Source organism: Chiloscyllium punctatum, chromosome 20 (genome assembly GCF_047496795.1).
Source record: "Chiloscyllium punctatum isolate Juve2018m chromosome 20, sChiPun1.3, whole genome shotgun sequence".
Lineage (NCBI taxonomy): Eukaryota > Metazoa > Chordata > Chondrichthyes > Orectolobiformes > Hemiscylliidae > Chiloscyllium > Chiloscyllium punctatum.
Window position 1 is genome coordinate 85,400,178 of NC_092758.1, and position 21,571 is coordinate 85,421,748.

Below are 21,571 nucleotides of genomic sequence, written 5' to 3' on the forward strand. Positions count from 1 at the left end.
GCAGTGTGTCTGTGTGTCTATGCTTGTGTGGTGCAGTGGGGTCACCTGTAGTGTCACATGAATCCAAGGTCCTGGTTGAGGCCATCCTCATGGCTGCTGAACTGAATTTGGCTATCAACCTCTGCTCAGCCACTCTGTGTTGGTGTGCATCCCAAAGTTGGCCTGGGAGGATGGCCACCCAAAGATCCGAGGTCGAATATTCCTGACCACTGAAGTATTCCCCAACTGGGAGGGAACATCCCTGTCTGGCAATTGTTACATGGTGTCCATTCATCCGTTTTCGTACCATCTTTTGTTATAAGTTCTGTGTCTTATGATCCTGCCCACTAGCTACTTGATGAAGGAGCTGCGCTCCAAAGGTTTGTACTTCCAAATAAACCTGTTGTTCTATAGCCAGGTGTTGTGTGATTTTTAACTTGAACGAAGATTGACACCTGAAGAAAGAAATCCTGAAACTTCAGCTGACTGCTACTGTAATTGGAACACGAGGCCCAGTTCTACAGATTGAGATGTATCAAATATATATTATCAAATTTATTATGAGGGGCATAGATAGAGTCGACATTGGTGGAGGGATCAATGACCAGGGGCATAACTTTAAGGGAAGGGGCAGGTTTTGAGGAGTGTAAGGAAAACCTCTTCTATCTCGAGAGGGGTGGAAATATGGCACTCACTACTTGTTCGGGTGATTGAGACAGAAACTCTCATAACACTTAAGAATCATCCATTTCCCACAGCCAACCATCTAACCTGCTCATCCTTCTACACCATGGGGCAATTTAGCATGGTCAATCTACCTCACCTGCACATCGTTGGACAACATGGACAATTTAACATAGCCAATCCACCTAACCTGCACATCCCTTTACACTATGGGGCAATTTAGCATGGCCAATCTAACTAGCCTGTACATCCCTTTAAACCATGGGGCAATTTAGTATGGAGAAAGTGAGGACTGCAGATGCTGGAGATCAGAGCTGAAAAATGTGTTGCTGGAAAAGCGCAGCAGGTCAGGCAGCATCAAAGGAGCAGGCGAATCAACGTTTTGGGCATAAGCCCTTCTTCAGGATGGCCAATCCATCGAACCTGCACATCCCTTTACACCATGGGGCAATTTAGCATGGTCAATCCAACCTAACCTGCACACCCCTTTAAACCATGGGGCAACTTAGCACGGCCAATCCAACCTAACCTGCACATCCCTTTAAACCATGGGGCAATTTAGCACGGCCAATCCAACCTAACCTGCACATCCCTTTACACCATGGGGCAATTTAGCATAATCAATCCACCCTAACCTGCACATCCCTGGACACTATGGGGTAATTTAGCATGGCCAACCCACCTAACCCACACATCTTTGAACTGTGGGAGGAAACCGGATTACCTGAAGGAAGCCCATGCAGACACGGAGAGAACGTGTGAACTCCACACAGTCACCCAAGGCAGTCAAATGCATCCTGTAAATTGGATAAATTAAAGTCAAATGATTACAAACGGGGGCATCGTTGGATGCTGACTTGCGAAGGTATGAAGAGACATCTATTGACATTGTTAGCAGTTTGCAGGGTTCAGTGTTACTCATATGTCATGCCTCACTCTGCAAATGTATCTAAAACTAAGTGAAGATTGATTTCCGACCTCTCCTTTCACCAACTGGCTGTCAGAGGTTTAACTGTTACCACCACCGGAGCAGTCAAATCTCCGTGGCATCTTACTCCAGAAAAACACAGTGGGACTGCACTGAAAACAAACCATCAGTGGCAGATTACTTGGCACAGGGCCGTGTTGATAAGCTAAGTGAAACAGTAAGGTTAAGAAATTGTTTTAAATTGCTGCAACAAATCTTGCGTGAAGGTTCTTTGAACTCACTGAAGGAAGCTGAGCAGGCCTTAGCAACCCTGGATACCCATTTTCTATGGGTGAGTCAATGATTAAATGAAATATAAATGTAAGCACTGTGCGATTGCATCTTTGGGACCTGCACTTTCTGCCTGTTTATTAGCATACCTAAATAGTAAATGATCCCCAGTGCCACACCAGAGGACAGTTGGCATTGGAAAAGGGAAAAGCTGAACGTCATACATTTATTCAAACTACTGAAAATTTCAAATGTGGTAAATTATAAGACTTGTTTTAATTTTACAAGAACACAATACAAAAGTGATCACACCCACAGCTCTGACTGCTCTTCATTTGATGTTTCTTAATGATAAGTTATCAGATCAGCCATTTTTGTCAATGTGATCATAATCCACAGTTTCTCATCATGTATGCTGTAAAATATTTTACAATTTAAAGTTAGCAGTTAATGGCTTATATACATATACACATATATAAAATATATACATATATGTAACCAATGCCTATTTGCTGTCTGTCTTGGTCTGATTCAAAGCATTGCACTATTTTAATTCATACAGTCTGAATGTAACCAAAACAATGAGGTTTGACCTTCAGCCAACAGTTTAGCAACAGGAACATGAAACTGGCATGAACAAACATGTATGCATGTTTCCAATTTGGATATGGCTAATGCCTGCAGCAATGGTTTGAACTGCTGTGCAGATGTTTTTGTCTGCATTGTAGCATAGTTCTGTGGAATTGTTCAGATGTACTGAATATATTGTGATGATTGCTTCACTGAAGCCGATCTCAGCTCATAGAGTGGTAGAATTCCAACAATGTGGAAACATGTAATTCGGCCCAACAAGTCCACACCAAATCTCCAAAGAGCATCCCACCCAGACTCACCATTCCCCACCCCACCCCCACCCTTTAACCCTTCATTTCCCATGGCTAATCCACCTAACCTACACATCCCGGGACGTTATGGGAAATTTAGCATGACCAATCTACCCTAACCTGTAAACCGGAGCACCCAGTGGAAACCCACGCAGACACGGGGAGAATGTGTAAACTCCACACAGACAGTCACCCAGTGTTGGAATTTGAACCCGAGTCCCTGGCGCTGTGAGGCAGCAGTGCAAGCCACTGTGTGTGTTTGTGTTGTGAATCCTCCCAGACTTTTCTTCCATCCCCACCCCCTCACTGCCCTCCTTGCCTTGTTTCAGGATATGAATGGAGACTTGCAGCCCAGCGCTGATCTAGTTGAACTGAAGCACCAGGGATCAAACTCAAGCACTGTATAAAGATAACCCACTTACAGCGAATATTTCATTCCAGCAACTATGCAGGGTGCCATAGATAAAATAATTCATTTGTAAAAGCAGTTGATATTACATTATCTTTAAAAAGGGGGCTGGAGATGAACAACCAATTCAGCACAAAGGTTTGCAGGTTATACATTCAGGCACTGTGCTTCATTGAGTAACTGATGGTGTGTAGGCTTCACACTGAAATAGCATCTGGTTCTTGTACAGCACCATAGATAGTAATTTTCGAATAACAGCTTCATGTTTCTACTTTACTAACCCCAAGGCTAGGGAGAAGTCTCACATGGTCTTCTTAGTAGTTTTTGAATGCTCAAATATGCTGCTTTATTATCCCACATCATGATGCATAAGAGCTAATTTAATCAACATTTAAACTTTAAGTGTCTGCAGTTCCAATTCTATGATTTAATCTGAAGTATTATTTGGAATAGAACCATATGACTATATTCAGATCAAAACAACATTAAATTCATTCTGAGGGAAGCAACAAACTGTTGTAAGTGTTGGGCCTTCTGCAATTACATGGGGAGGTGTACTGGGGTGGGAAGGTGTTTCGTAATGTGGGAAGAGTGGACAAGAATTTTGTGAAGAGAGCAATCCCTGCAAGATTCTGTCAGGAGACTGGAGGAGGTAACATCTAAATGTAATATTAGTGGAAATGTTCTCAGATTGAAATAGAATTAGTTCGTGATGATGCAAATTGTACTTTCAGAAAGAGCAGATGCAATAAAACAAAAAAAAATCACTTTAATATTTTTTCAACATCTGTTCCTCAGTCAGATCAGTTGATTTCAGCTGGTAATGCTCATTCCTATTAATACTAAAATGCAGCTGTCAGTCCAAACTGCAATTGACGTTTGGCTTTTGGTCAGCATTCCAATGTGGCTGTTAACATACCTGAGGTATTGTGCTGTTAAACAGTGTCAGAAAATAAAATCAACCTGATCACAGTATAATTAAGATGCATTTTGGAAGGGGTTTTGAGGTACGTATACAAGCACCAAACCCACATGACAATTATCAGTTTTGGGAATCAAGAACAGGTCGGTAAGTCTGTACACCAGTTCTGCACAAATGGGTACCTCAGGTTTATAATTTCCCCACAAACTTTAAAACAAACATACTATTACTTGTGATAGTTTGTGTGTGAAGCAGCAACTGTGTATTGTTTCTATATGTCTCTCTTCATCAAAGTCAGGTTAACATCCCATGGCATACCGTGGTTCAATATGAAATGCAAAACAATAAACAAAGAATGATGAATAATTGCTGAATTAGATAGATAGATAGATAGATAGATAGATAGATAGATAGATAGATAGATAGATAGATAGATAGATAGATAGATAGATAGATAGATAGAAATTTGTTGTTACTTGTATTTGTGAAAATGCAGTAAAATGTGTGTAAGTCTCCACAAAAGCAGTTCCTGAAGAAGGGCTTATGCCTGAAACATCGATTCTCCTGCTCCTTGGATGCTGCCTGACCTTCTGCGCTTTTCCAGCAACACATTTTTCAGCTCTAATCTCCAGCATCTGCAGTCCTCACTTTTTCCACAAAAGCAGTGCCATTTCATTGCAGAAATTATACATATATAAAAAAAGACAAAGTTAAGACAAATATCATTCTTGTGTTCATTCCACATCCTCTTGGTTTTGTGAACCGCCAACTGCCCAAGACCAGGGCCTCTCGAAACTGTCAAGGACTGGATCCTGCAAAACACTGCAGAGAGGTTAGGCCTCTTGAAACTACCAAGGACCTGTTGAAACTGCTGAGGACTGGGGGCTTGTCGAAACTGTTGAGGACCGGGGGTTGCTGAAACTGTTGAGGGCCGGGGGTTGATGAAACTGCTGAGGACTGGGGGCTTGTCGAAACTGTTGAGGACCGGGGGTTGTTGAAACTGTTGAGGACCGGGGGTTGTTGTAACTGTTGAGGACCGGGGGCTTGTCAAAACTGTTGAGGACCAATCGAAACTGCTGCACCTCAGCTGCAGAAAGAAGAAAAGATAAATTTGATATAAAAGGACAAATTAAGAAATGATAGTTAAAAAAAAGAAATAATGTAAAGGAAAAATTTATGGGTGGCACGGTGGACAGTGGTTAGCACTGCTGCCTCACAGCGCCAAGGGCTTGGGTTCGATTCCAGTCTTGGCCAACTGTCTGTGTGGAGTTTGCACATTCTCCCCATGTCTGCGTGGGTTTCCTCCGGGTGCTCCGGTTTCCTCCCACAGTCCAAAGATGTGCAGATTAGGTGAATTGGCCATGCTAAATTACCCATAGTGTTAGGTGCATTATTCAGAGAGAAGTGGGTCTGGATGGGTTACTCTTTGGAGGGTCGGTGTGGACTTGTTGGGCGGCAGGGCCAGTTTCCACTCTGTAGGGAATCTAATCTAAAAATGTGGCCAATCAGCCAGAAGGGAGGGGAAGGACCAGGAACCTGAACATTCCCTAACCTCCCGTCTCTGTCATCTCGCTCTGATTTAAATAACAAGCTGTTGACCTTTGTGGATGTGAAATAGCATGATTACATCATGATTGCTTCCAATATCTATGAGATGGAACACAACAACAACCACAACTCAAGTTGTCAGAATCTTGTAGGGTCATGTGTCCCACCCATGGAACAGGAGGTGCGCAGGAATTCAGTGGGATAGCTGACTGGGATGGACAGTCAATTACATTGTCATGGTCAAGGTATCTAACCCATCATGCAGCTGGGGTGGACAGGAAATGGTCAACCTTATAATTACCTCAGGGGATTAATGGTCTACACATTGTATTTAAAGGAGACTTATTCCCTGCCACCCAGCAACATCAACCTCACTGTGTCAATAGACACCTCAAAACCACTGCTTTTGTTAACCAGCAATGTCACTGTGTGAACAGACAACTTGAAACTACTGTTGAATGTTTGATCATACACCAAATACTCCGCCACATCCATCACTCAGCCCAACAGATAAACTCAACCACTGCTGCCAAGGCTCATAATTCACACACCCCCAGATAGTTACAACTGCTGCTGCCACATGCTATTCTGGTGTGACACCTCCCATTCTCCTCCAGTTTTTCTGGGAAATACAGGATGCCCTGTTTCCCACTGATGGTAGTAGGAAGCCCTCCCTCCTGGCCTGTGAATTTCTGACCAATGAGAACACCGTTCTTTGCTCAGCCGCACCCTGTTCTCCATCAATCCAGCCCGGACATCTCCAATCCCAACCTATACATCTGGGAGCTTTGTGTGTTGTCACAGCTATGTCCTCTGTAATCATCCGTTAAGGAGGAGTGAATTAACTCCCCTCCTGTTAGCCCCACATTTTGCCTCAACAAAACATGTAATTATTTTCAATATACAGTTAAATGTCACTCCAATTAAAATGCAGCACCAATCAAAATTAAAGAGCAAATTGCAAGGCTTTCTTAAATGAAGGAAAGACAAATATTCTAACCCTGGGGGAAAAGAAAATTAAAATGCGACACACACAAACGTAGGTGTAAAGTTTGAAAAGAGGAGCTTATCTGGTACAGTAGGGAGTTAATACTATGCACGGTGGCTCAGTGGCTAGCACTGCTGCCTCACAGTGCCAGGGACGCAGGTTCGATTCCAGCCTCGAGTGACTGAGTGTGTGGAGTTTGCACATTCTCCCTGTGCCTGAATGGGTTTCCTCTGGGTGCTCTTCTTTCTTCCCAAAGTCCAAAGATGTGCAAGTTAGGTAAATTGACCAAGTTAAATTGCCCATAGTGTTCAGAGAGAGAGGGAGAGCAAGTCCCAACTTATTTAGTCTTCAGAGCTGAGTAATCGGAGATGCTTCAGAATCCCTACAGTATGGAAAGAGGCCATTTGGCACATCAAGTTCTGCATCAACTCTCCAAAGAGCATCCCAACCTATCCCACATCTCCCATAGCTAACCCACCCAGCCTACACAACCCTGGGCAATGTTGTGGGCAATTTGTCTGGCCAATCCACCCCAACCTGCACATCTTTGGACTGTGGGAGGAAACTGGAGCACCCAGAGGAAACCCATTCAGACACGGGGAGAATGTGCAAACTTCACACAGACAGTCACTTCAGTCCTCAGTTATTTTAGGAACAGATAGAGCTTTGCTTTCGTAGCCTGGGCAGCTGTCTGGCAGAAAAGAGTGTGAGAAAGTGAGGACTGCAGATGCTGGAGATCAGAGTCGAGAAGTGTGGTGCTGGAAAAGCACAGCAGGTCAGGCAGCCTCCGAGGAGCTGGAAAGTCAAGGTTTTGAGCATGAGCTCTTTAACAGAAAAGAGCGGCAATCTGCTGGAGAATGTGCTTAAACTTCAATGGAATGGAAAGGGGCTGAGATCTACCATAAGGCTGTGATCTGGTCTGGCAGATGCCTCCCCAGATGCGAAGGTTTCTTTTAATACACACAAGTGAGACTTCAAGAGTGGAGCTGACCTTACTCAACAACAAATCCAGTATTTATAGAGCACACCAAAACGCAATAAATCAGCCCATCTGCTTCAAAAGAGCTTTATGATGTCACGGAAGGGAATATAAGGGCAGGGAGTTAGCTTTTAAAGAGCCTTTTATAAAGTGGATAAGCAGTCAGAGAGATTAAGGGAGAGGATTCCAGACCCTTGCACCAATGCAACTGAAGATCTGGCCACTAATGGTGGGACATCGTGGAGGTGATGGTCCAGTGGCATTATTGCTTTCCAAATCTTACACAATCTGGGTTTGAATCGCACTAAGATGATGGTGGAATTTGAATTCAATACAAAACAAAACCTGGAATAATGACCATTGTCGATTTTCGGAAAAACACACCTGGTTCACTAACATCCTTGAGAGAAGGGAACTGCCGTCCTTATCTGGTCTGACCTACATGTGACTGCAGGCTAACAATGTATGATTCACTCTTAACTACCCTCTCTGGGTAGGGAGTGATAGGTAACAACCACTGGCCTGGCCAATCATGTCCACATCCCATGAATAAATAGCTAAAACCATGTAAATTAATGTGATGTAGAGGTGCTGGTGTTGGACAAGGGTGGAAAAAGTCAGAAGTCGAGAGTGTGGTGCTGGAAAAGCACAGCAGGTCAGGCAGCATCCGAAGAGTAGGAGAATCGACGTTTCGGTCATAAGCCCTTCATCAGGTGGAAGCGTCGATTTTCCTGCTCCTCAGATGTTGCCTGACCTGCTGTGCTTTTCCAGCACCATACTCTCGACTCTAATCTCAAGCATTTGCAGTCCTCACTTTTGCAAAGTCAGAAGTCACACTGACTTCACTTGACCAGGGAGGAGCGCTCCAAAAGCTTGTGATTTCAAGTAAACCCAATGTTGTGTGACTTCTGACTATGTCTATTAATAGCCATTTTTAACACATTCTTTCAGATTATGTTGTGTGAAAATAAAACGTAAATAAAGAACTGGTAGGGATGTTTACTATCCTTTTTTTCTACAACAGCCAACGCAGTTACTCAGTCCCTGTCTGCACTGTTTCGACACAAACCATGCAGTGTCAAAAAGTGTGGTGCTGGAAAAGCACAGCAGGTCAGGCAGCATCCGAGGAGCAGGAGAGTCGACGTTTCAGGCATAAGCCCTTCATCCAGGCCCGAGACATCAACTCTCCTGCTTCTCAGATGCTGCCTGACTTGCTGTGCCTTTCCAGTGCCACACTTTTTGACTCTGATCTCCAGCATCTGCGGTCCTCACTTTCTCCACATACCATACAGTAAAGACCAGTGACAAACTGAACAGGTTTCTGTACAAACTCAGCAATGAAGTGTGGGGTAGCTGGTAAAATTCGAAGATGCCCACTTTTGTCCCATTTGATACAAAATTGAAATCCTTTGGCTGAACATGTTTTCAGTAAGCTATCATGCCGAAATAAATTTAAATAGGTGCATTTATCAATGCACTGAAATAGTACAAAGAAAAAATTAAATACACTGATAAAAGAAAATAAAAATTAAGACTGTGGACTCAGTCAACAATTGCCAACATGTGTAAATACCTGCTTTAAATGAGGAGAACTGAATTTCTAAAAATCAACAATATAAAATCACTAGTTTCTGACAACTAATTATTCAAACCCTATAATCCAGGTAATGTATCTCCTTTCAGTTTGATGCAACGTGAAACTGGTTAGTCATCACGCTCTGCTCCCACCTAACACATTTCGTTCTGCCTCCCCATCTTGGGATAAACACCTGCCCCCTCATGAATATAGATAGAAACTAGTTCCTGTGAGATATACTTGGGTGTAATCAGTCTGTCGTTTCAAAGTGGAATAAAATGACAATTTCATTGTACATAACCATAGTGCCAGCTGTTATGCACAAGTGCTGACACCAGTAGGAAACACGACCCATAGTTAACTGCATTTAAATAATCTATAATGCATATTTATTTCTCAAGCACATTTCACTTTAGGAACAAAACAAGACTTTCAATTATTCCATATTTATACAATATTAACATCTCCATGTAAAATTCGAAGTCACTTGTTGCTGATAAAACATGGAACAATCACTCTAATGGGCAGGTAATCATTGCTATGTTTTATTTGGAAAGATCAAAGTGTTTTATTCCTTTGCACTTTGCACCAATAGTTTTATAATATTGATAGGTATTTTCCGTCCTCACTCCAAACTTCTCACGCAATTAGATTTAGTCATAGAGATGTACACTACGGAAACAGACCCTTCAGTCCAATTCGTCCATGCCAACCAGATATCCTAAGTTAATCTCGTCCCATTTGCCAACACCCGGCCCATATCCCTGTAAACCCTTCCTATTCATATACCATCCCAATGTCTTTTAAATGTTGCCATTGTACCAGCCTCCACCACTTCCTCTGGCAGTTCATTCCATACACGTACCGCCCTCTGTGTGAAAAAGCTGCCTTGGAGCTCCCTTTTAAATCTTTCCCCTCTCACCTTAAACCTATGCCCTCTAGCTTTGGACCTTGGGGAAAAGAACTTGACTATTTACCCTATCCATGCCCCTCATGATTTTATAAACTTCTACAAGGTCACCCCTCAGCCTCCAACATTTCTGGGAAAGTAACCCCGGCCTGTTCAGCCTCTCCCTTTGGATCTACGCCTGGCAACATCCTTGTAAATCTTTTCGGTACCCTTTCAAGTTTCACAACATCTATCCTATAGCAGGGAGAGCAGAATTAGTTTCTATTTTAATGTAATTGTGAAAGCTTGTGAAAAGTGCCTATATGGCTTTTAGCCCAACTGAAACATTAAGACAAACAGTTGCAAATTATCACTTAGTGGCAAGGTTTTCCTGTGTACAATACTGTAAAGACATCAATCATGCAGTCACACAGACCATTTTCTGAGGAACTGGGAAACCACTAACTAAAGGTTTACTACTTAGCGTGTTCATGCCCCCATCAGTTTTTCTCTTTTGTTTTAAACTCTGAACCCTCTACTCCCACAGCAGCACAGTGGCTCAGTGGTCACCACTGCTGCCTCACAGTGCCAGGACCCCAGGTTCGATTCCATCCTCGGGTGACTGTCTGTGTGGAGTTTGCACATTCTCCCCGTGTCTGCGTGGGTTTCCTCCGGGTGCTCCAGTTTCCTCCCACAGTCCAAAAAATGTGCAGGTCAGGTGAACAGGCCATGCTGAATTGTCCGTAGTTGTTAGGTGCATTAGTCAGAGGGGGGGGGGGGGTGGATTACTCTTCGGAGGGTTGGTGTGGACTTGTTGGACCGAAGGGCCTGTTTCCACACTGTAGGGAATCTAATCCCAGCCTCAGTAGTGATAGAAGCAAAGAGCCCACTTCTAACTCCTCAGCTGGTCACTACCCACACGTAAATCTGGCTGTGACCAATTCACCAAATGAGACTGAGTCATTATCCAGTTGGGGACCTCCTGGATTATGCAGAGTTATTGATGAACAAAAGTATCTGCCGCTTATTAACAATTCAAGGAAAGACTGACTGACCATATCTGTCAAGAAAGTAGTAAAGAATACATGGAAAGTCTGACCATTGGACAAATAATACAAATGGTGTAGATTAGATTTAGGTTTTGATTTTATTGTCATGTGTATACAAGTGAAAAATGCATAATGTCACACATGGCACCATCTGAGGAACCTCGGTGCAAAACCCTTAGATACTAAGTAGAAAAAGAAACCAAGTTTAAAAAGTTAAGCATTACTTTCATAAAATAAGTTGAAAAATAACGAAATGAGGTTTGAGTTAACACTAAAGTCATGGGGGCTATTTTGCTTGCAGATAGCAATTGATAGCAGGAATTCAAAGTTTATTTAAGTAAACAGAATATTAACTCAGGCACTTGCCCCCTGAATTACGCTGGGAGAAATATCAAAAGGGTGATCAGGGTGGATTGATTTCTTTTCCAGATGCACTCATTCTGAGTTTCACGATTGTGTCCTGAATCTTACCCCAGCCGAACCTGCATCAATCAGGGATCTAACGGAGGGAATCCCTTCATTTTATGTCTTTGCAACGTACCAAACAGCACAACTGGACACAAAGCCAGAGGAAGTAATGGGCACACAGTTAGTCTCTACCAATCCAGTAGAAATCTGGAGGAAGTGGTCTGTAACCTGCTGTTGAGAGTTTTAACCAAAATTAGTATGAAGAGGAAGGAAAAGGTGCAATCCCACAACCAGCAGTGTCCTTTGTGCTGATCATAACCTCACTAAACTTGAACTGGTTGCTTGAGTAAGGCAGCAGCTCTGACTTTCCTTTCAGGGACAGGTAGTGGGATGTGGAGGCAAGTGTTTGTTTTATCTCTTTAACTTGCGTTATAAGCAAATGGGCTCCTCCAGACGTAAAAGGGAAATTTCAGACATTCTTGTTATGAGGCTCATTGGATGCGATAATCCTGGCAAACCTCTCTGGAATCCAACTCTGCCACCCACCTTGCATTGGCCAGTGGCTGTGGGCCCTGCAATTTTCTTCTGCACCCTAATTGGACCAGGTCGGGAGTTAAGGAACAAGATATTAATACGAACTAAATGTTTAAACAGCCCAAGCTTCATCTCTGAACTAGAATCAAGAACCAAAATCAGGTCCTTCAGCCCATACCAAGCTTCCAAATAGCATCTCACCCAGGCCCACTCCTCTAGCCCTGTACTTCCTATGGCCAATCCACCCTCACCTGCACATCTTTGGATTGTGGGAGGAAGTCAGAGTACCCTGAGGAAACCCACACAAACAGAGGGAGAATTGCAAACTCCACACAGACAGTCACCTGAGGCTGGAATCGAACCCAAGTCCGTGGCACTGTGAGGCAGCAGTGACCATGCTGCTCCCAGCAATTAGTTGCTCTTAACCCCACAGAGCTAAAATTAGGAGCAAGAAAGAGAATTTTAAACTGTCATTACGAGACAATATGTTGGGGTCAACAGAAAAGTTTGAACGAAGCAGAGAAAGGAAGTGAAGAAATTATAGTTCTGGTGTGTGAATATTTTTGATAGCGTGCTTCAGTTTATATTAAGTAGGCAAGCTGTGAAATTGTGACCAACTTCCAACCCAAATACACACATAATTGTGCAAGCCATATATTCCACAGTTGTGACTTGATCATGAACTAGGAAACTTACATGTGGGAAATCACCTGTGCCACCAATTTCCAAAGAGCTATTCCTGCGTTGGTGTGACAGCTTCAGTCCCCCAGTCAAGGACAGACTCTGTCAATGAATGATTAGTTTTTGAAGGGGTCCAATAGATGAATCTCAAATCAGAATTTAAAAAAAAATTCTTTTGAAAGCCGTGATTGAATCTGCTTACACCACCCTTTCAGGCAATGTGTTCCAGATCTTAACCAGTCATAGCAGCCTGACCTTAAAGTGCATTACCATTTCATGCTGGTAACATTATTGTGCAGTAGACCAACATGCATGTGCTATTAGGATCCAAACTTGCATCTCTTTCGTATAAATATCAACCCTTTCCTAGTCATCACCAATACTGAGGAACGGTTACAGGACCCGCAACATTAAATCTGCTTTCTCTCCACAGGTGCTGCCAGACCTGCAGAGATTTTCCAGCAATTCCTGTTTTTGTTCCTGATTTTCAGCATCTGCAGTTTCTTCTGTTGTGGTTTTGTTAAATTCTTCCCTTAACTGCTCAGAACTCCCCTTTTTAAGGAGAGACAAAATTTGTTCGGACTTCAATCAGTCTTCTTTGAATTGCCAAAAACCTTCTGAACTAAATTTGAAAAGCAACTTGCTCATCCTAGGGTAATGACTTAATGCATACTTTCTCCAGTTGAAAACTGCCACTACAGAAACACACACTCCAAATCATGGTTCTATAAAGACAGACCTAGTTAATGCTTAAAATCCTTAACTCTAAAAAAAAGTACAAAATATAAATAAATTACACATCTGTCACCACAGTGCCTTCACAAGTGATGAGGTAGGAGTTTTCCTAACATAACAAGATTGAAAGCATGTGCCAAGTTGTGACCGGAGAACCTTTCTATGTTGTGATGTTAATGGCTTAGAAGACCACCTCCAAGGCTCATAGACTGTACGAACCAAATTAGCAAACATTCCTGTAGAATGAGTTTTGAGGATGTACTTGGGACAATTTCTTATACCAGCGTGTTCAGGAATCTGTTTTTGGGACAAGCTGTTTTCGACCAGATAATGTCAAAACTCCAATTGGGAGGATGACATATAAACCAATCACTATAACTAGAGAAAATAAAAAGGAATATTAATGGTACTCAAAGCTGAAAACTCCCCTACATCTGATGGTCTGTAATCTCAGGTCATCGAGTCACAGAGTCATAGAGATCTATGGCATGGAAACAGGCCATTCAGCCCAACCTATTCATGTTGCCCAGTTTACACAATTAATCTAGTCCCATTTGCCTGTAATTGATCCATATCCCTCCATTCCTATCCCATTCAGGTACCTGTCCAAATGTTCCTTACTCATTTCCACCACTATCTCTGGCTTGCCCGTTTCAGACTCTCATCACCCTCTGTGTGAAAACATTGCCTATCTGGACCCTTTTGGATCTCTCCCCTCTCGCCTTAAGCCTATGCCCTGTACTTTTAGACTCCCCTACATGGGGAAAAGCTGTTATCCCATAGTCGCTAAGGCACCACCATCCCCTCCCCACCTCACCTTCATCCAGGGCCCCAAACAGTGCTTCAAGGTGAGGCAGAGGTTCACATGTCTCTCTAACAACCTAGTTTACTGCTTCAGGTGCTCCCAATGTGGTCTTCTCTACATTGAGGAGACCAAACTTAAACTTAGGGAACAGTTCACCGAGTACCTCAGCCGGACACACAGGGGCCGACCAAACCTTCCAGTCACCGCCCATTTTAGTTCCCCTTACCGACATGGCCATTCCCGTCCTCCTCCATTGCCACAATGATCCACACCGCAAAGTGGAGGAACAACACCTCATCTTCCGCTTGGGCAGCCTACAGTCTGGAGGACTCAACGTTGAGTTCTCCAATTTTAAATAACCTCTCTCCCCATCCCCCGACTCCCTTCCCAGCCCCTCCCCCTCCCTTTGACTGCTCCCTGCCACTAACCGGATTCATTCCTCCCACTGACCAACCAGGCTGTACCCTCTACCTGTCTTCACCTATCCCCACCTCACCACCCTGCCTCCGCCACCCCCTTTATCTGCAGCTCCCCCCGCACCCATCCCCAGTCTTGAAGAAGGATTGCACCTGAAACGTCGGCTTCTCCACCTCCTGATGCTGCCTGACTTGCTGGGTTCTTCCAGCCTCCTGCCTGTCCACTTTGGATTCCAACGTCTGCAGTTTTTTTTATTGTCTCCAGCAGATGGAATGATGCCAATCAACCCAAACAACTTCACAAGCATGGGAGTGTTTCTTAGACAGTTAACGTGCCTGTGAAGAAAGTACTTTGTTTCAGGGCTGATTGTGTCACATTAGTAAAGTTGGATATCAACTGCAATACAAAAGTAATCAAGTGAAACCGACCAAAATGGTTCAACTCTGATAATATTTTAATGAATAAACAGAATTAAAGGTTAATGCAGAGAACTGCATGCATTACCATGTACTTTACCTTGAAAAATCTCATAGTATATGGGTAAACATGACAGGAATTAACTTCCATTTAATATGAATGCTGAAATTGGGACCAAATGCAATAAATTAATTTCAAAAATATTTGCCATTTTTTCCCCTCTTTGCCTGTCACAGGTTGAGAGTCCAGGGCACAAGTTACACAAAATAAAACAGCCTCACTGTGAATAACTTGGAGTGCCCATCCCATTGAAAGTGACATTCATTGTCCAGTGCCCAACACCTATCCCAAGATATTCTGAAAACTAACTTTTGTACAAAATGTTTGTAAACCTTATCAAAGGAAGGCTGCATCTGCCACAGTAAAGATGGCAAGGGTGTCCTATCATCAAGTAATGTTTTACTTTTCATTTCTCTACGCTGGTGCCAACAGCAAATCTACTGGGTTTTTTCATTCATTCACAGGATGCGGGTGTTGCGTTGGGTTTACTGCCCATTTCTCTTGAGAAGGTGAAGGCAGTAAACTGACTTCTTAAACTGTTACGGTCCTTGAAGTGCAGATATACCCACAGTGCTCTTCGGAAAGAAGTTCCAAAATCTTTGACTCAGCTACAGTGAAGGAACAGCAACGTAGTTCCAAGTCAGGATGTGGTGTGTGGCTTGGAGGGGAACTTGCAGGTAGTGCTGTTCCCATGCATCTGCTGCCCTTGTCCTTCAAAGTAGTAGAGGTTGCAGACTTGGAAGGGCTGTTTCTTTTGAGAAAGATGATACCTCGGCTTTAAAGAAAAACACTTCTTGTGGCATGCTCAGGCAGTGACACCCATCCTGTTTTTGCATTCACTTCCATTAGATAATCTCAGAAACTGTGCTGTCAGACAATACACTTTTTTTAACTTTCTGCTGTCTATCTAACATTTACCCTCAATTTCAGTAATTCATTGAAACTTACCTACTGGAATATTATTTGCCAATCAGTTAACAAATGTAACCAGTTAAACCATAAGGCCATAAGACATAGGAGCAGAAATTAGGCCATTCAGCCCATCGAGTCTGCTCCATCATTCAATCATGGCTGATGGGTTTCTCAACCCCATTCTCCCGCTTTCTTCTCGTAACCCTTGATCCCCTTGACAATCAAGAACCTATCTCTCTCCGCCTTAAATATACTCAATGACCCAGCCTCCACAGCCTTCTGTGGCAGTGAATTCCATAGATTCCCCACTCTCTGGCTGAAGAAATTTCTCCTTACCTGCTTTCTAAAAGGTCTTCCCTTTACTCTAAGGCTATGCTCTCAGCTCCTAGTCTCTCCTACCAATGGAAACACCTACCCAACGTTCACTCTGTCCAGGCCCTTCAGGATTCTGTAAGTTTCTTTGACTGCTGTGTACATACAACCTCGAGAGAGGAGAGGGTGTGAGTGTCAACTGTTGTCAGATTATGCGACCTATTTTCCGTTCAACATAGAGTCATAGAGATATGCAGCATGGAAAGAGAAAAAACTTGTTTAAGTGTTTGACTTTTTTGTTACAAGTCTATGTGCATCGTTACATTCATTGATGAACTTTTAGGCTGGAATAAAGATTTGTTGCACTCAAATCTCAAAGTTAGAATTCTCTCCTATTGGTCTAACCTCAAGGGACAATCTGTAATTTTGAGTCACTTTTGTCTTTTGCATTGTAATTCATAACAAAGCACACATATCCATCAACTTGCTAGTTGACACCCAATTCTTGGCTGACCAACTTTGGAAGCTTTAACTTTGACCCAACCGTGCACCAATAGCAGGTTTCGAAAATGCTGGGGTTGGCCCTGCCAGTTGCGGGCATGAAGAGACTTTCTTTAGTTTAACTCCCAGCATGATTTTAATGAGACAAATCTTTCTCAGAGCAACTCATGTGTGTCTTTTAAAAAAAATACTTTAAGTCTTTGGCTTGGCCCAAAACCCTTGCAAACCTTTCAGTTTCACAGGGATCCTGAGACAGACCTCGTGCATTCGGCTTTTGCCAAACTTTTCTTCAATGTTTCCGTCGGTCCTGCATTTACTGTTCCCTGACCAAGGGTCATGGGCAGTGGAATGTGAATATAGGAGCCTGGAAATGCTGCTGTGCCATTGAAACAGTGACTGTGGGTGCCTGCAACTTGTTCAGGAGCTGGCTTATATCATGGACCACACTCGCGCTGGGTAAATTGCAAGGATTGGGATCAATTGTAAGTATCTTTGGTATTTTTTGCATAATCTGAGCTGTTAATGTTTAGACTGCATTCCTGTGGGCTAAACACAGCAGAATAAATAAAGACTCTGACTCCAGGTCAATGTAAATTTACTCTCATGCTATAATGACAGGATGTGATAAGCGTCCTTTCTTTCTTAAATGAAACTGTATTTCCATCACTGTTATTTACACTTCACAGTTTAGACTCTTGCTTTCTACAGTGCTATATTCCTAAACCTTCCACTGTAGACAAGGAAAGAAAAACTGGAGAATCGATGTTTTGGGCATCAGCCCTTTACCAGGAATGAGGCTTGTGGGCCAGAGGACTGAGAGATAAATGGGAAGGGGAGTGGGGTGGGGGGGGAGAACCCCACACCCCTCCCATTTATCTCTCAACCCCCGGTCCACAGGCCTCATTCCTGATGAAGGGCTTAGGCCCGAAACATCGATTCTCCTGCTCCTTGGATGCTGCCTGACCTGCTGTGCCTTTCCAGCACCACATCTCCAACATCTGCAGTCCTCACTTTCTCCAAGGAAAGAAAAGCTGCCTGTCTCCCAGGTTTTTTCAGACTTTTAGCTTAAACCTATTAAGAATTATTTGGAAGGTGAATTCTGCAATCAGGTCCTGAGTGCAATTTGAGATTAATTGCTGGGTTTTCCCCCAAGCCTCCACTTCGAGCTCACCTGGGAATTGATTTGGTGCAAGATGACTAATTTAGATTAGGTTACATTACAGTTTGGAAACAGGCCCTTTGGCCCAACAAGTCCACACCGACCCGCCGAAGCGCAACCCACCCATACCCCTACATTTACCCCTTACCTAACACTATGGGCAATTTACCATGGCCAATTTACCTAACCTGCACATCTTTGGACTGTGGGAGGAAACCGGAACACCCGGAGGAAACCCACGCAGACACAGGGAGAATGTGCAAACTCCACACAGTCAGTCGCCTGAGGCAGGAATTGAACCCGGGTCTCTGGCGCTGTGGGGCAGCAGTGCTAACCACTGTGCCACCCACACTTACTCTACACTTTTCACATTTCAGACTTACTTCCGAGGTGTTTGAAACTTTTATGGAGAGGGATGCACCAAGATGCTTACAAGCAGCTGTGTGATGCAGTTGCTACCTCCTGTTGTATGTTCAGGCTTTGTGCGCAACTAATGCCTAAAGGGCTATCATTTTTCTTCAGGAAAAAGCATTTGACAAATCCTTCCTTACTTGGCATGGAGGAAACACTGCTTTAAGTTTGTGCATGTTGACACACATCATTACCTTGTGTGATTGTTCCAGATTTAAAAAGACGAACCAAGTAAGTTCTTTTAATTCCCATGATGATTTTTAAGGCCATTTTATTGCAGACAGTGCATTACATTTCATTTTGAATGCTAATCCAATCTTGATTTAATGCTTCATCAATGAAGATAAAGGAAAGCTTAAAGAAGAGCATTTTATCTTTTGATTGGCACTTTCCAAAGTTTATTCTGGACTCCCCTTCCTGAGTTCAACAGCTGCGGGTGAAAGCCACCACATTGCTTTTCTGGATGACAGCTGTTGGTAATGATTCTCTCATTGCCATTTATGCCTCGGCTAAGCACTTTGAAAGACTGTAATGTTTGACTTTTTAGCTTTATTTTTCTTCATTTTTCTACTTAATACTGAGAATTACTCTAACGTTTAACTTTTAACATTGTCAGCGATTTTTGAGAAAATTTGAATTGAATTGAATTTAATTTATTGTCACGTGTACTGAGGCACAGTGAAAAGCTTTGTCCTCCGAGCAATACAGGCAGATCACAGAGTAAAGTAGCATGGAGAGTAAATAATAGGTAAACAGCAGCAAAAACAAATCACAGGTGAATGTTAAGAGTGTGTGAGTCCATTCAGTATTCTAAAAAGAGTAGGGTAGAAACTGTTTTGAACCGGCTGATGCATGTGTTCAGGCTTCTGTACTTTCTCTCTGATGGTAGAGGTTGTAGAAAAACATTGCCAGGGTGGGATGGATCTTTGAGAATACTGGCGGCCTTTCCTTGACAGCGGGCCTGGTAGATGGATTCTATAGATGGGAGGTTGGCCTTTGTGATTGTCTGGGCTGAGTATGTAAGTTAGCTCGCTGAGCTGGAAGGTTTGTTTTCAAATGTTTTGTCACCATGATGAGGTAACATTATTAGTGAGAGTCTCTGGTTCACCAGCGCTTCACCGGAGACTCTCACTGATGATGTTACCTAGTCATGGTGACGAAACGTCTGCAAACAAACCTTCCAGCTCAGCGAGCTAACTAACATAATTTTAACTTTGTTCTTTCTTTCTATCTTGTTCTTATGATTCCATGCCTAGGTACTTGTACCTACGATGGCACCTTGTGTGGCAACATTATACTCTTTTTGCTGTACTCCTGTACTTGAGTACATGTGACAATGGGAATCTAAATCTAAACCTTCTCAACCCATCTTTCATTTCTTTACCAGTCTCACTAACATCCCCTTTTACCTTGAACTATCATTCCTTTTGTCATTTAATCACTCTTGCCCTCTCCTTTTAATGACCTTTCTTTTTTACCTCTGTACACAACTCTTTACTTGCTTAAGAATCTGCAACCTATCGATGGCTTTTAAAAATGTGTTCATGGGATGTGGACATGCCTGGCTATGCCAGCATTTATTGTCCATTACAATTTGTCATGGAGGAAGTAGGGTGAACTGTCTTCTTGAGACATGAAATCTTTGGAGTGTGGTGCAGTTAGACAAAGGACAATCCTGACCCAGTGACAGAGGAAGAATGGCGATATTCCAAGTTAGGATAGTGTTTGATTTGGCGAGGAGCTTGACCTGACCGGCTGTGCTTTTCCAGCACCACACTCTTCAATTCTGATCTCCAGCAGCTGCAGACCTCACTTTCCCTTTCTGTCCGTGGATACAGCCAGACGCATTGAATTGTTCCAGGAACTTCTGCTTTTATTTGTATTGCTGGTAGCTGGTATAGTTCAGTTTCTAGGCAATGACAATCCTTGGGAGGGATAATGAGGGAATTCAGTGATAACAATGCCACTGAATATTAATGAAAGAAGACTGGATTCTCTATTGTCAGAGGTGGTCATTGCCTGACATTTGTGTTCTACGAACATTAATTGCCACTCATCAGCATAAACCCTGATGCTGTGCTGAGCTTATTCCATTTATGGTGTGAAGGTGACAGTGCGGACTGGGGTGGGCAAAATTAAAAATCACACATCACCAGGTTACAGTCCAATGGGTTTACTTGGAAGTACAAGTCTAATTCTGTGTCCTATGATCCTGCCTCACTAGCTACTTGATGAAGGAGCAGCGATCCGAAAGCTAGTGCTTCCAAATAAACCTGTTGGACTATAACCTGGTGTTGTGTGATCTTTAACTTTGTTGCATTTAGGCATGGACTGCTTCAGCATCTGAGGAGTTGCAAATGTGCAGAATGTCGTATCATCATTAGCTAACTTCCCCATTTCTAGTTATTAAGAAGGAGGGAAAGTTATTAATGAAGCAGTTGAAAGATGGTAAAAGCAACAACACTGCAGTGAGGAATACTTGCAGTAATGTCCTGTAGCTGGAGGTGACTGAAATCCAATAATTGCATCCATCTTCCTTTCTGCAGTGCGTGTCTCTAACCACCAGAGAGTATCGTGACGCTGGATCAGAACCCTGAAGTACTCATATGCACATTAAAATTTCAACTCCTGCATGTGTTTGTTAAAAGAGGACAGCTACAGCCAAAAGATGTCTCTGGATGTTAACACACTGACCGTCTGGCCAAGTCTTGGGTGAACCCATGGAATGTCACGCCTGTGCACAGTCAAGGAAACTTCAAACAGAAAGACTAAAAAGGAAGAGATAATGAGAGGCTGCCTACTCAATCTTCACTCAGCAGGAATCCATCGTCTGTAGACAGGTCTGCATTTTATTCCTCCGGGAATATACAAGGGTTCAGAAATGTTTTCATGTGTTAGTGATCTGATGTGTTAACATGTGAACCAGTGGACTGTGAAGTTTACACCCTAAAAATGGTTATTTCCTGTGATGGGGGTGCTTAACAGAGGAAAAGACACTTCCTCTCTCTCAGTGCTGTCAGCCAACAACCATTAAAAGGAAACAGGACAGAAAAATTTAAATTAACCTGCATGGTCAAGAATCTTGAATACATCTGATCACAGATACATGGATAG